The 14951-nt window shown below is 48.1% G+C and overlaps 1 pseudogene; it reads left to right on the plus strand.

Annotated features, from left to right (window-relative positions):
* The first annotated feature begins 3069 nt into the window (after positions 1–3069).
* LOC144252539 (ankyrin repeat domain-containing protein 33B-like) lies at positions 3070–11096 on the plus strand (annotated as a pseudogene).
* The last annotated feature ends 3855 nt before the right edge of the window (positions 11097–14951 follow it).

Here is a 14951-nt window from a genome sequence, read left to right on the forward strand (position 1 = left end):
GGGCCCATCTTGGCCTCACATGTCTGGGGTGTTGAAGAGTGTGAGGGTGGGTCTCAGGGCATCCATGAGGACCACCTCTTCCCAACCCCTGCTTCTCATCTGCAGGGCTCTGCCAGACTTTTGCCCTGATTTACTTATATAGGTGTAATAATCCCTTCTGCTTCCCCAAGGTGGCCTGTCTCCACTACCCCAAGTGAGGTGTCGGTAGAGGAACACAGAGACTCTATGATGTTAATGTGAAAGCCAGGAAGGGAATGAGGAGCTGCTCACAGCTTCCACTTTTACAAAGGGGGGCTCTTCTGCTCCAACCAGGAGGTGGCCTACTCCAACACCATTCTATAATCATTCACTTAATGATTCCAAAAGTTGTAGCAATAGGTGCTGACAATTAAAGGAAAATCACAGCAGAATTAATATGAGAGAAAGAGGGAGTGGAAGAGAGAGCCCCTCTCCCTCTCCTGACTCTCTGGGACTTCTACTACCTCACATGCTTTGGGTAGAGACACCATTGCCAGCTACGTGCACCCAGAGCCTGAAGCCAGGGTGGAACCAGAAGTGCCTGTGGCTTTCCTCCTTCTCTTGTGCTCTGGCCTGTCCACTCATTTGGTTAGAAGCACGCTGAATCAACCACTTCTCTCCCTCCTCCTGCCCTCCCAGTCTTGCCATCATCCTCTGCCTCCTGTGTGCACCTACCCTAGCATCCTGGTGACCTCATGCCACAGGATAGTGCTGGTGAACGGGATGGATAGGATCCTCACCAGGCAGTGGCTGGGAATCCTTGTACCTGCCTTGCACTCTTTTAGAATGGCTCTGAGCTCATTCTCTTCTTTTTAAAAACAGATTTTTAGATTTTAGAACACTTTGGACTTAGAGAAAAACTGCAGATTATACAAAGAATTCCTGTGAATCTTGCACCCAGATTCCTCTGTTGCTCAGATCTGTGTTAGTGTAACGCTGTTGACCAAGGACTGAGCCTATGGCCATGTGTTGTTATTAACGAAAGTCCACTCTTTATTTAGATTTCCCCAGATTTTCCTGTCCCAGATTCCCATCCAACATCCCACAGCATATGTGTTCATCATGTCCAGGAGTTTCAGATGTTCCATTTTTGATGTGTGTCTGTGTCCAACAGAGGAAGGCTCTGGGCTCCAGTCCGGGTGCCGTGGTTGACAGGGTGGCTATCACAAGGAAGACAGGATCCACTGAGTGGATCCACAGGGTCTGGTATTCTGTTCTCGTGATGCTGAAGCTGGAGCCGGGTTCTCGGGGAGGCCTGGGACACCGCAGGGAAGCAGGGTTTCTTGGGGAAGCTGGCAGCCTCCAGCTCAATCAGCCCTCTCAGTATGAAGGCAGAATCTCATTTCTGGCCCACCTCAGGAGAATAATGGCCTCGCCTCTTCTTCCTCACACACAGTGCCATCCATTGGAGGCCTCTGTCCTGAAATTGGAGAGTATAACCCTGGGGTCCTGGCTCCTCCAAGGCTGAGGGATTCCTTGGGGTGTGGGAGATGATGAGTTAACCAGAGGAGTGCAGGGAAATGTCCATGAGGTCCAAGCTTATGGCCCTGACGTGGAGCTGGGCATAACAGGCTTGGAGTGACCTGGGAGGCTGCAGACGGCTGACTGTTGGTATGTAAAGACAAATGTGGCTGCACACCCAGCACTTCCCTGGGGCTCTGCAAGAGGGACTTGTGGAGAGTGCTCACATTCCCAAGGGAATGCTCACCATCACCTGCAGGGGCCAGGATGTGGCAGACAGCTGAGGGGGGTGGCTAGCCAGGGCCAGGGACAAAGGCGCTGGGAAAGGACCTGTTTCCCACTTGGTGTGGTTGGTCCTGGGACAGTGAGAAAGGGTCCTTTAGGTCAGTAGTTCTCAACCCAGGTGATTTTACACCTTCTCGTTCCCACCCTACCAGGGGACAGGTGGCAATGTCTGGGCTCATATTTTGTTCCCATATTTGGGGGCAGGAGTTGGGGGTTCATTGCTGCTGGCACTTCGTGATTCAAGACCAGGTGCTGGTAGCCATCCTTCAGTGCCCAGGACAGCTGTATCCCAGTGATCCAACCCATTGCCAGGATGCTATAGGGAATTGAGGTGTGTATGTGGTTGGGGTGTGTGTGTGGTTGAGGGAGTCCAGCACAGAAAGACTGAGGGGGTGGGCTATCCTTGGGCTTGGGTGGCAGACTCAGGGGCCACCTTGTGGCTCAGGAAGCTCTACTTGAGACAGGTTTTTCCTGGGGTGGATGCTTAAACTATTGCCTTTTGCACAATGGTCTCCTTATTCACCCCGACTGAGAGCACCTTGGGCTTTTTGAGAGTATCTCTGGCAATAAGCAGAAAATTGGATCCGTTTTTTTTTTTTTTTTTTTTGAAAGAGCAAGATGAGAAAGGGGAGAAATCTATACTCCATAATGAGTTTCCTGAAGATTCTCAGCTGCTCAGGGTTGTGGCTGAGGCAGGCTCCTTGTGATCATGTGTGAGTGGGGGGTGAGGAGGAAGGAAGGGAGGGACAGACACTCTCTTCTGAGTGGTAGCTGAGGTGTGAGTGTGAGCTGGTGTTATCTCTTTGCTATGATGATGAGCTTTTCCTCCTGAAGCACCGGAACACTTGGAAATGCTTCGGAGGCTCATTCCTGGCTTAGCTTCTATTGCCCCGGCAGCTCCAGCTGGTAGCTGCCAGCGCCTGCCTGTGATGACACTACTGACTCTGCCCAGCCTCCTCTGCAGTATAGTGGGACCATGCACCACTCAGGTGGGTGGCTGAAGGGCCCTGAGTGAACCTGAGACATCCATGTGGCCCGGACAGTGGCCTCTACCTCCTCCTGCTTCCTCCGGAAGGATTGTCTGGGGGTCAGAGAGGAAAACCTGCAGAGCAGGAAGCTGCCCGGGGCCTTGCTTCCTCTTGTACCACCTCCCGACACACTCCGGTCCCTCTGGAGGCCTTGTGTGAGTGAGACCCACACATGTAGCGTTCTCTTTCAGGGCACTCCACCATCACCAACTACCTGTTGAACTATTTCCCTGGTCTTGACCTTGAAAGGAGGAATGTGTTTGGCTTCACTACCCTGATGAAAGCAGCTATGCAGGGCTGGATGGAGTGCGTCAGAGCCCTGATGCTCGCAGGCACGTGCCTCTTGTCCCTCGCACCTGTGGGCCCTGGAAATAACTGACTCCTTTAAAGAACATTCCTTAAAGAGACGAATCATCCACATGGAAACAGCCTGGCAGATGCCTCAAAGAATTGGGTCTTTGTTGAGGTGATGACAGTCTTCAGGTTGGTGGAGGGGGTCACAGCCAGCTGCTGGCAGGTGAGTGCTGAGCTCTGGGAGGAGTGACACCTTCCCTTGCCCTTGGCTTCCTCCACCTCATACATCAGCTCCCAACCCTGTGCACATCTGCTCTTCAGAATGTGCATTCTGGTCTTGGCCCTGGATGGGCCGATAGCTGTTGGAGTGGGCACAGGAGAGGGTGGTCCAATGCGCTGCTGAAGTGGGCACAGGAAGGGGTGGTCTGACGTGCTGTTGGAGTGAGCACAGGAGGGGGTGGTAGGGGCCAGGCTGCCTCCTGCTTGCTGGCAGTTGGAGCTTCAGGATGATGTGTTGTGTGGCAGTTTCCAGAGTCAGTGGAAAGTTACAGGCTTCTGCTTGGGATCAACAGGGCAGCCCCCTTTGTCCCTTAGGTCCTTATCAGCCTGGAGAAGACACTCACCAGTCCCCATCTGCAAAATGGGGGTAATGACCTCTTTCTGTCCCTCTTGCGTGGGGATAAAATAGTTTACCTTATAAACTCTCAAGGGCTATGCAGTTTTAATGAGCTACTAAACCAACTTCTTTCTGATGAACCGCTAATTCTTTTCCTGACTTAAAACTGGGGTCAGGGATAGTCTTTAGTGCCACCTCACCTGGTTATTTTGAGAATTAAGCGAGAAGATGTGTCTAAGTACATGTAATGCACTCAATATCAAATAGCTGTTGTTCATATTCATTTGCTGCCTTAATTTATCTTTATTTTTGGCTGTGCACTGGGGTCAGCCAATTCCGCTTAGTGGTACAAGTTCCTGAAGAGCTGACATTTTCCCTCTCTTAGTCCATTCTTACTTCTATAGCAAAATACCAGACAGGATGATTTATAAACAATATGTTTATTGCTCACAGTTCAGAGTCAGGGAAGCCAAGATCAAAGTACCAGCAGATTGATGTCCAGTGGGGGTCTGTTCCCCCTTGTCATGTCCTCCCTGTTGGAAGGGCTGCGGGCACCCTCTGGCCTCTTGCATGAGGGCACCAATCCCATTCCCGAGGCCCATCCTGTGACCAAGCACCTCCTAAAGCCCCCACCTCTTTATACCATCCCCTTGGGTATGGAGTGCCACACATATGAAGTCTGGGAGGGGCAACATTCAGATGGTGGTTCTCCTGGGAATGCCATCAGGGCTCTTCCAGATCCTGTCTCCTCCTTTAAAGCTCCTTCTCTGTCCCAGGACCCCAGCTGGCTCCCCGTTTAGTTGTCATGTATTCCCAGTTGCCTCTGGCCTGTGACAGTTTGTCTTCACATATTGTTTATGACTCGGCATTGTGTAAGCCTGTTTTTCTCTGATCCATCTGGGATTTGGGGATTTACAACTTTTAATTTTTTTCTTCCTGCTTTAAACTCTGTGTCTTACAGGATGCTATAGGACAAATGAACTCAAAGAACAAGGATGGAGGTTTTGAAGGCAGTCTCTTGCCTTTCTGGACCGTGGTTTCCTCTTCTCTGGGATGGAAGCCATGATGGCACTGAGGGAGGGAGCTCTTTCCTGCCAGGGCCACCTTAGATGGCTGCCATCAGGGCATGTCGCTTAGGATTTTATTGTTACCATTATTAGAGAGTTTATGTATTCTGTAGTTATTCATTAAGTGAATAAAAGAACAAGGCATATTTTTCTCTTTGAAAAATATTGTGTGATGAGATCTTTAATTTACTAGGGTAGTAAGCAAGCATGTAACTCAGGGGTTTCTTAACCTTGGCTTGATTTTGAGATTTGGGGCCAGATAAGTTCATGTTGTGGAGGTGGGGGGAGGTTCTGACAACTGTAGGTTGTTCAGTGATGTCCCTAGCCTCTACCCTCTAGATGGCTGAAGGATCCCCAGTCATGACAGCCAGAAATGTCCCAGGCACTGCCAAACATCCTCTGTGGGGTGTGGGTTTGTGGGGACAGGGACTACTGATATAGCTAATAAGTGAGAAAGGATGAAAAAAGAGAAGATCTTTTTGTTCTTAGATATGTTTCTCCCTCCCAGCTAGTTCTATGCTGTCTAAAATAAAGATGAGACCTTTTCCAGGGAGCATTCAAGCTGCCCCCTTAGGCTTTAGTTGGGAGTGGTCATTTGCTATTGTCACTACTAAGTTAGATTACAATTGTCAACTATTTTTATGTCTCTTATTTCCATTTAAACATATCCATATCAGGAGAACATAAAGCATTGAAAGTTCCCAACAGCCTGAGAATTTCTTTTAGATTGACAGACCCTTCAACATGGAGTGAGTCTATGTATAGCTTAGGAAGGTTACCCAGGAATTAACTGCAAAACGGTCATCCTGTGATAATTTGAAAAGTAAAGTGTGCAACCCTTACTACATATAAAAACATGCATTTCTAAGTTCTTCAGATAAGGTGATCTTTGTTTCCTGAATGTTTTTCTGCACCTTAGTTTCTGAGTTGCAGTTTATTTTCAATAGCAAACATTTCAGCTTATAAATGATGAATGATCAAATTGGATGAAACCCTCAACTTTTTAGATTTTCTCACCATCTGTAATGTACAGGTACAGATCAGGTTGGGTCTGCATTGTTCAGTAGAACAAAAGAATGTTAGAAGTATCAGAAATTTTAATTTAAATAAAAAACATAACCAGATTCTGGAAACCTGATTCAATGGGTCTTTGGGTTTGGCTTCCTAATACTGTCATCTGTGCTGATGACAATCCCAAGGGAGGCAGCAGGACCATGTTGATTCAGTGGAATATTAACGTCCCAGAGTGACAAGTCTATTTAAATCGGTTGGATCTGAGAAGCTGCATGGAGGACAGGATTTTTTTATGGAGATTGCTAGGTTCCAGGTTGCTTTTGAGAGCCCCTGTTTATACTGAAGTGCGGTATAAAATAAGGCTGATGCCTTGGGAGGAGAAACAAACAAAGGCCTGCATCTTGCATGATTCCAGAGAGCACATAGATTAAAAGGAAGATGAAGAGCCAGAAAAGACACCGTGTTCTTGCTCCACGGTCCTGCCCATCTCCGGCAAGCCCTGACTAGACTTCTGGTAAACCAGGGACTTATATTGCTTTCTGTTTATGAGGAAAATGGGGATTTTTTTGTGAACTGAGAATTTGCCACACTGGAGTTGTTTCACGTTATTAGAGAAAAATTAACTCAGGAAATTCATACCACACCCCTTCATCCCCCAAACAAACCCTGAGACAAGGACTTGAGGACAAATAGATTTTTTCAAAGGTTGCTTTTGGGAAGCAGCCTGGCAGGATGTGGGTGTGGGGAGGGAGTTGGGAAGAGACAATGCTAATCCAATGACCTCGGGCTCCTGAGCAGTTGCTGGTGGGTGACTGAGACTCAGCCCTGCTGGGACCTCTGAGAGATGAGCAGAATCCATCTGGGAGATACCCCAAGGGACAAGGACACTGGGGGATTTATCTTCCAATTCTGGCCCCTCATGGGGGCAGGGTACACTTTTCCCACTTGCTGTGCCATGGAGGTAGCTCCTTAGTCCCACTGGGCTGTACAGCAGGCTCTCCCCCATGACCCTGCAATCCTGACTTGCTGCACTGATTACACACCCAGTGCCCCAGACACAGGCTAGAGGTGGCCCAGCAGGAAGCTGGCAGGGGCTGGCCCACCGTTGTGGTGTATCACCTCCTGTGACAGGAGGGTGGTCTGGACTGGGCTGCCTAGGAAGGATGCCATCAGGGTGGGGGCTGGTGGAGAAGAAAAAAGAAAGTGACTTCTGCGCCCACCTCCTACTGTCCTCGGGAGCCTGGCCTGACTCCCAGGGAAAAGTGAACTGAGAGGGTGGGAACATTATTTTTTCCCCTTTGTCACTAGTTTGGGATGTTTTGCACTGCAGTAGCAGAAGTCCTGACTTTGAGAGTGGATTAGACAGGTGTCTTTTCTTCATATCTCACTAGGAGTCTTAAGGCTGGTGGTCACTGTCCAAAGCTGACCTTGGATCAGAGAAGACAACATGGACCTGATTTTCTCCTCCTGTTCATCAATTCCCTTAGCTTCTTGCTTTTTCACCTCTTGATTCCAAGAGAGTCACCAGATCTCTGGTAGGAGACAGTGGCAACAGCAGCAAGTACACTTGTCCCTGTTCTCAGGAGGTGAATACCCCATAGGGATCTGGCCAGCACAAGGTTGCTTGGATACAGGCAGCCGGACAAATGGGAAACAGACTTCTGTCATTAGGTTAGACCAACGGTTCAGAGTCAGGGACGATATTGCCTGCCCCCCCCCAAGGTGACATTTGGCAACAGCATTAGCATTTGAAAAATGTCTCTTTCACACAGTGTTTATGAAGATTTTAATTTTGCAGTTTTATTTTCTTTTTTAAGTGACATGCAATTAATTAAGGTTTAATGTGTCATCTATTTTCTGCATTGACATTTTTTACTGCCCCCTTTTCATTTTAGTCAGTTTATAAATTGTACTCTAACTAATGAGTTCTCCTGATTTCTGGTTCCAAATAATTACCACTCTTGTAAGATGGCTATTCTTTAATGTGTCACAGAATTAAGACTATTAGCAGGTGAGCTCATGTGAGCCAGGTCTACCTGGCTATGAGGCCACTGGGGCTGGCAGGGCAGGAAGTGGCAGCGCCCCCCCCCCCCGCCGCCTCTCAGCTCAGCACATATTGATCAGCCACCGCATGTCAACACCTGGGTCTGTGTGGGATATAAATGAAGCTGCCTCTGCCAGGCCTGTCTCCAGGGAGCTCACAGACTAGATAATTGCCCTAGTTTTTCACATTGCTTTGCCAGTAGAGATATGACTAATGGGACTTGAAATCCTGAATGATTTCTAACTGTATGTGGGGCTGAGTTTGGGCCAAGATTAACAGCAATGTTGTAATAATTTCTACATTGCCAAGTTGAAATTTATGCATATTTCACCAGGATGATTTGGAGTTTAATGTTGGAATGTTTGTATGTGGGGGGGGGGTAGTGGGTATAATGGAGAGACATTCAGGTAGACGTTGGGGATACATCATTAAAGATTTTCTAGACAATAAGAACTGATAGTTTGCATAAATTAAGAGATTTATTTTAAGGAATTGGCTCATGCCGTTGTGGGGGTTGGTAAGTCTAAAATTTGTAGGCTAGGCCCACAGGTAGGAGTTAATACTGAAATCTAGAGGCAGAACTTTTCCTTTTATTCCATGTTTTTTGTTGGTGCATTATATTTTGATGTTTTATTTATTCTACTTAGTTATACATGACAGCAGAAATATATTTCAATTCATTGTACACAATGGAGCATAACTTTTCAATTCTTTGGTTGTACATGATGCAGAGTTGTACCATTCATGCCATTATACATGTATCTAAGGTAATGATGTCTCTCTCATTCCACCATCTTTCCTGCCCCATGCCCCCTACCCTCCCCCACCCTCCTCTTTGCCTAATCCAAAGTTTCTCCATTCTTCCCTTGCCCTCCCACCCCCACCATTATGAATCAGCACCCACTAATCTGAGAACGTTCTGCCTTTAGTTTTATGGGAATGACTTACTTTACATAGCATGATATTCTCCAGCTCTATCCATTTACGTGCAAATGCCATAATTTTATTCTTTTTAATGCTGAGAAATAGTTCATTGTGTATGCATACCAGTCTCTTTATCCACCCATCTACTGATGTGCATCTAGGTGGGTTCCACAGATAAGCTATTGTGAATTGAGCTGCTATAAACATTGATGTGGCTGCATCACTGTAGTATGGTGTATTATAATTATATATAATGATAGGATTTGCTGTTGCATATTCATATATGAATGCAACAAGAACTTTTTCTTCTCTAGGAAATTTGAGTCTTTGTTCTTAAGGCAGGCAATGATTGGATGAGGCCTAGACATTTCTTTGGGGTTGATCTCCTTGACTTAAAGTTAACTGATTAGAAGGTGTTAGCCAAAGCTACAAGATCCCTTCAGGCCACACCTAGATTAGTGTGTGATTAAAGCACTGGGTGTTCTAGTGTAGCCAAGCTGACCCAGAATACTGACCATCACAACTGCCCTGCTGGGTGGTTGTTAGCACACAGAGCTGAGTGCAGGGGACCCAAGGTGCTCCCTGGAGCTCTCTACTTCCTAGAGCTTGCCAGCTTTGCAGCCCAGGCAGGCCCCCAGCCACTGTGACCATCATTCATTCTGTAATGATCCTTTGTTATAGGCATGCCTCCCACCTGCCAGGATTAGATGTGTTGCAGAAGAAAAAATGCATAAAATATGGCCTCTGTTTTGGAATAGCCCACTGTCTGGTCTATAGGAATATGGGCTGCAGTACCCCAGCCAGTTAACTACCCAGTGGGAGAGGTGAAGGACCACCATTTCCCACAAAAGAGGACCCACAGCAGCCCTCCAAGTGATAGGACAGAAGAGATTGTACTGAGTGCCTTGCAAGTGATTGTTACCATTAGCATTTTGAGCACTCCAGCTGCATCATCAACTGATCTCAAGACATTTTTGTTGTCTAGACATGTATCCATTGGCAGAGAGCTATGGAATCTTCTTTCTTTCTTTTGGGTACCAGGGATTGAACTCAGAGGCACTCAACCACTGAGCCACATCCCCAGCCTTATTTTGTATTTTATTTAGAGACAGGGGCTCACTGACTTGCTTGGTGCCTTGCTATTACTGAGGCTGGCTTTGAACTTGCAATCAATCCTCCTGCCTCAACCTCCCAAGTTGCTGAGATTACAGGAGTGAGCCACTGCACCCAGCTGGAATTTTATTTCTTAAAAAGAAAAAAAATCATGATATAGATTCAGACAAATTTTTATTTAGAAAAGACAAAAACATCAAATGATGCATGAGAAACCTTTTCTTGTTGCAGAGGTAAATGCAGTAGATGACTGTCACATGCAGGTGGCAGTGGCTCCAGGATAGAGTTTGTTATTCGGTTTTGGAAATTTAACCTTTGTTCCATTCTTTGAATTGCTGCTGCAGCCACCATTTGTGCTTCTTGTTTTTCAGGGGCAGATGTACACGCCCTGGGCAGCCACCCACGGGATGTCACCCCAGGAGTGACATGCAGAGGCTGCTGGAACGACCCTGCCCTGAACAGTTTGGGGAGAAGTACAGGCTAGAGGTGCCGCTGTCCCCGTAGGCGGTTCTGAAGCCTGCAGCCTCCAAAAACTGCTTGCAGCGGCTCACTGAATTCTTAGCTTGCAGCCTCCAAAAACTGCTTGCAGAGGCTCGCTGAATTCGTGAGGTCCACGCTGACCTCGCACTCAGGCCGGGGCCTGGAGGATGGGGGCGTCCTTGACCATATGGTCAGGATGACCACAAGCCTTTATAGTCCTGCTGTGGCCATCGTCTGCCAAACTGTGTGTCCGGAGGACGCTCCCTGTGTTGGAAAATGGCGACTGTCAGTGCAGGAAATCCTGGCAGCTAAGGGGGACCAGGACACCCTTGCCCAAGAGAGGGACGAGGCAGAAGGTGCTGAACAGCAATTTCGGATTTCTGAGGTGGTGGGGGCTCCGGAGAGGAGGCTCCGAGACTCAGTCCCCCATCTCCCTACCTTCCAGCGGCCCAGGGGTCAGCCTCTGCGTGGTGGAAGGCCAGCCTCCTTCCCCTGCAGCTCCTGCACCAGAGCAGTGTGCGGCCGGGTGTGGTGGTCCCCAGGGTCCGCATCAGCAAGGCGCCTGCACCCACTTCCAGCCAGAGCGCATAGGCCGCAAGGGCAGCGCCAAGGACAGCACCCACCTGCAGATCCCCAAGTGGCGATACAAGGAGGCCAAGGAAGAAAAGAAGAAGGCAGAAGAGGCAGAGAGGAAGCGCCAGGAGGAAGCTCAGAAGGGAAAGCGGGCACCGCGCTGGAGGAAAAGGACGTGAAGGGGTGGATGGGCAGAGGGCCTGAGTTGGGCTAGTGCTGGGGGGGGGGCATTGACATTTTACAGCAAAATTATCAAATGAAACAGTTCAGATTTCAGTGTCTTATTTTAAATCTCTCTTGTTCATACAGTAATAATAACGAAAATCATTGTCAAATTATTAGAAAACAATGCATTAACTGCATTTCTTGCTAGACTCATTTTAAACAGGGGGCTTTGTAAAAACTGCATAGGAAATCTTTTATTGGATATAAGAGAAAAATTGTCTTTTAATAAGTGGGGTGAGCTCAACAAATGATTACTGGAAATACAAAATTAAGTCTTACGTGCTCTTAGATAAGTCAAATCTGTATATCCTTAAAATGTAAAAATTCATGAAAGATAGGATCCCAGAGGGATGGAACTGCTGAAGGGGGCAGGAGGGTGATTTTTAGGAACATGAGGCTAGAACTGAGTTTTAACAAGCTTGTTTTGGGCAAATTTCTAGGAGTATTTGGCATTTTCAGGGCAGCCCTCTCATCCAGGCTCCAGTGGAGTTTACTTTTATTTCTCCTTTGATGATTGTCCCTGAACTTTAGTTCCTCCTCATACCAACTGTATAAGATATCCAGGATGTGGGGATTTTGGCAGGATGCAGATGTGATTTGCCTGGGCCCTGAGCTCTTAGGGAGTTTTCTGTTCATGCTTTTATCTTCAAAGACTGAGAAATTCTTACTGGATCTTAGAGTATCTGTTACACATGCACTTTATTTAAATATTTAATTGAAATACTGGGAACCATGGATTCAAAAACTATCATAGACTATGGAAGCTCTTTACTATAACCCTGGATACGTGCTGACACGCACTTATCTGTCTCATGATGCAGGCAGTGGGTGGCTCTGGGTTCTCCTTGCAGCTTCCCATCAGCACCTTCAGGGTGTTGAGCAATGGAGGATCTCACACCAGCCCTTCCCCACTTATCAGATCATAAGGATGTGCCCAGGCTGTTGAAGAGACTGGTGAGATAAAAATACTGTGTTTCAGAATCAGATTTTAGCATGTTTCTCCTTAATTCCAGAAAGACATCAAGATGAATGCCACAGAATCCTGGACCCACCTTTAGAACTATGCATATTACTTGGTTGTGGATCACCCCTGTGGCTTGGAAGTTGGATTTGACCACATCTTCTTGACCTCAGTTATCTTTGGAGGTTGTCTTTTCTGGGTCCCTGGCATTGTGACATCTCCGTGCCATGTCTATGGAATCCACAGCTTCACCTATATTGCCACAAGCTCCTCCCTCATCAGCTGAGTGCCCAGCCAGGCAGTGCCAAATGGCCTCTAATACGTGGCTTTCAATACTGGGTGCCCTGAGGACCATCAGGCAGTTTGTCAACATTTCCTGCCTTTACCCCTACTGCAGAGGCTGGCACTGTGTTGTTCTGGGGGAGAAGAACCCCAGTGTTTGAGTTCCCAGGAGAGTACACTGCAGCTTGTGTTGAGAACTGCAGCTTCTCCTCTTTTGGGGGTTGCTCTTCCTGGACACCCATCCTGAGCTCCCACAAAAGGCTCCAACTTTGTAAAAATGTCAAATTGTCATTGGAACAGCCAGTGTTAGGCAGTGTCTGTTCTGGCTGATTCGGCATCTGCCTGCCACTGCATTGCCAAGTAATCCTGCTTGCTAACCACCATGGGACCTATGCACTGGGAATGGTATGGAGCCCTGCACCCTGACAAGCCGTGTCTCTGCTGCTACCTGATCAGAAATGCACATTCCTGGTCCCACCCGGCCCCCTACCACACGACCCATTGTCAATGTCCAGTGATGGGTGGACTGTCAACAGTGTGATAGGTGATTTCTTCAGTTTCTGTTCTAGGGCCTCCTCTCCTGTTTGTTCCAGCCTTGACCAGCTGCACAGGACGCACCTGACCATCAATACTGCTGGTGTCCAGCAATACTGCTGGTGTCCACAAGACAGCTCTAGAGATACTTGTGTTTAGAAAGTCTCTTAGGCCAGCAAACTGGGGCCAGCCCAGCAGTTTCTTTGGCAGACTTGAAGGTGAACCCGCCACATTCCCTGTTCCATGGGAGTGGCCATGACCTGGTGGGCTTCATGAAGTAAGAATGACAGATGCGTGGGAGAGCTGACTGGCAGGAGGGGAGCTGAGGTGTACCACCAGAAAGAAGAACTTATCTGTGAATCCCAAAGGACTCAAGTGCAGGAAGTGTCCATTCAGAGCCTGGTGCAAACTCTCACCAGTCCCTCTCTCCAGAATCAAATCACTGTGGGCTGCTTGGGGAGGCCCTTCTCTGGGATGTCCTCAGGTGGGGTCCAGGTGGCTTCTGGACCAGGGGCCGAGCACTTGTCACTGTGGCTGTGTGGAAGCACATTTGCCAGCAGTGTTTTCCTTCAAGGACAATGTCTCTCCCCTCTTTCCTCTCTCTAAGAAGGAGGCTTTTGCTCATTTTCTCGGCCTCTTTGGAGTGGGCTACAGGACAGCCAGTGGACACTGTGCCAAGTCTTGGGCAGGCAGTGCAGGAGGTCAGGAAGAGAAGTCTGGATGCTTCTCAGCAGGTGGCCTTTGGAGTCTCTCAATTTGGGGATCTGTGGGAGTACAAGGACAGATATCCTCAAGTGGGACCCTCCTACCCAGGCTTCAAGAAGGGTGGGGGAGGCAGGTGGGGGCAGCAGCTGGGCTTGTGATTAGCTCCAATGAGAGAGTAAGCTGGGTCACCTTGAGGAGGCTTGTGGGGCTCAGTGAGCCAGTCCCTTCTTAGGCAACATTGTTAGGGTGACCTTTTCTGGGCATGGGATTCACAGAGAAGATATGATCATCTGGTCCCTGAGGCAGAGAGAAACCACCCCTGGTCTCCCTGACAGTCCAGCTGGTGTCATTTGTGTGTGTTTTTACTGCTTTGAACAGCGGCACCTCGTCACTGAGGCTCCACCCTCCATTTATCATCAGGTGCTGATGGGCGAGGACCCACCACAGTGTACCCTCCAGCTTCCACATTTCTTCCCTGAAATCCTCTTTACCTTCTCTTTAGTTCCCCCTTCCTTTTCCTTCTTGGCTTGTTTTCTTCTCCAAGTTTGGTTAAACTCCTTTCTCATCTTTGGCACCAGCTGTCCTGAGGTAAAAAAAAAATCAGAACAGAGGTTCCTGAGAAGCATTATGGTGGCCCTGCTGCATTGTCAGGTCAGGACCTCTGAGTCCCCAAGGATGAGTGAGCAGCAGGCCCTGCCGCTCCTGTGCTGGGGTCCCGCCTCAGCACCCAACTCCTCCCACTTTTAGGAAGGGTGGCCTGGTCTGCTCTCCTGACATGGGACAGCACAGAGGGTGCAGGCTTGGGGCCTCTGCTTGCACCCCGGGTGTTTATTAACTGTAAATAGTGAATTTCAAGTTGACAGGGATCTACTCAGGGATTTATATATAAATATATTTAGGAGAACATTGAAGTATATTTTAATATGTTTTAGAGCTTGAGTAAATTATGATTAAACTGGACAGAAAAAAATATTTAGAAAACTTTGTTAATGCTGCTGATTTTAAGTGAGGTTTCTGGAACTTACCCTTCATCAGAGATTTCCTTGGTTACTGGAGATTGGGGGACCCTGGCAGAGGAATTGGCTGTGGGGTGGCTGTGAAGTCGCTTCTGTGTGAGAAGAGGTGGCTACTTGACAATGAAGATGGGCTTTTCATGGCTTCTACCTCTAGAGCTGGCTACGCCAGGTCTGACGCTGCAGGTACAGAGTGATGCTGATGCTGTTTTTCCCATTTGCTGTGTGCCCTAAGCATCCCGCAGGCAGCCCGGCACCAGCCTACCAAGAAGGAGCAGGGAGCGTCAGAGCTGCTCCTCTCTGCTTGCTGTAGA

The sequence above is a fragment of the Urocitellus parryii genome, unplaced genomic scaffold (genome assembly GCF_045843805.1).
Source record: "Urocitellus parryii isolate mUroPar1 unplaced genomic scaffold, mUroPar1.hap1 Scaffold_45, whole genome shotgun sequence".
Lineage (NCBI taxonomy): Eukaryota > Metazoa > Chordata > Mammalia > Rodentia > Sciuridae > Urocitellus > Urocitellus parryii.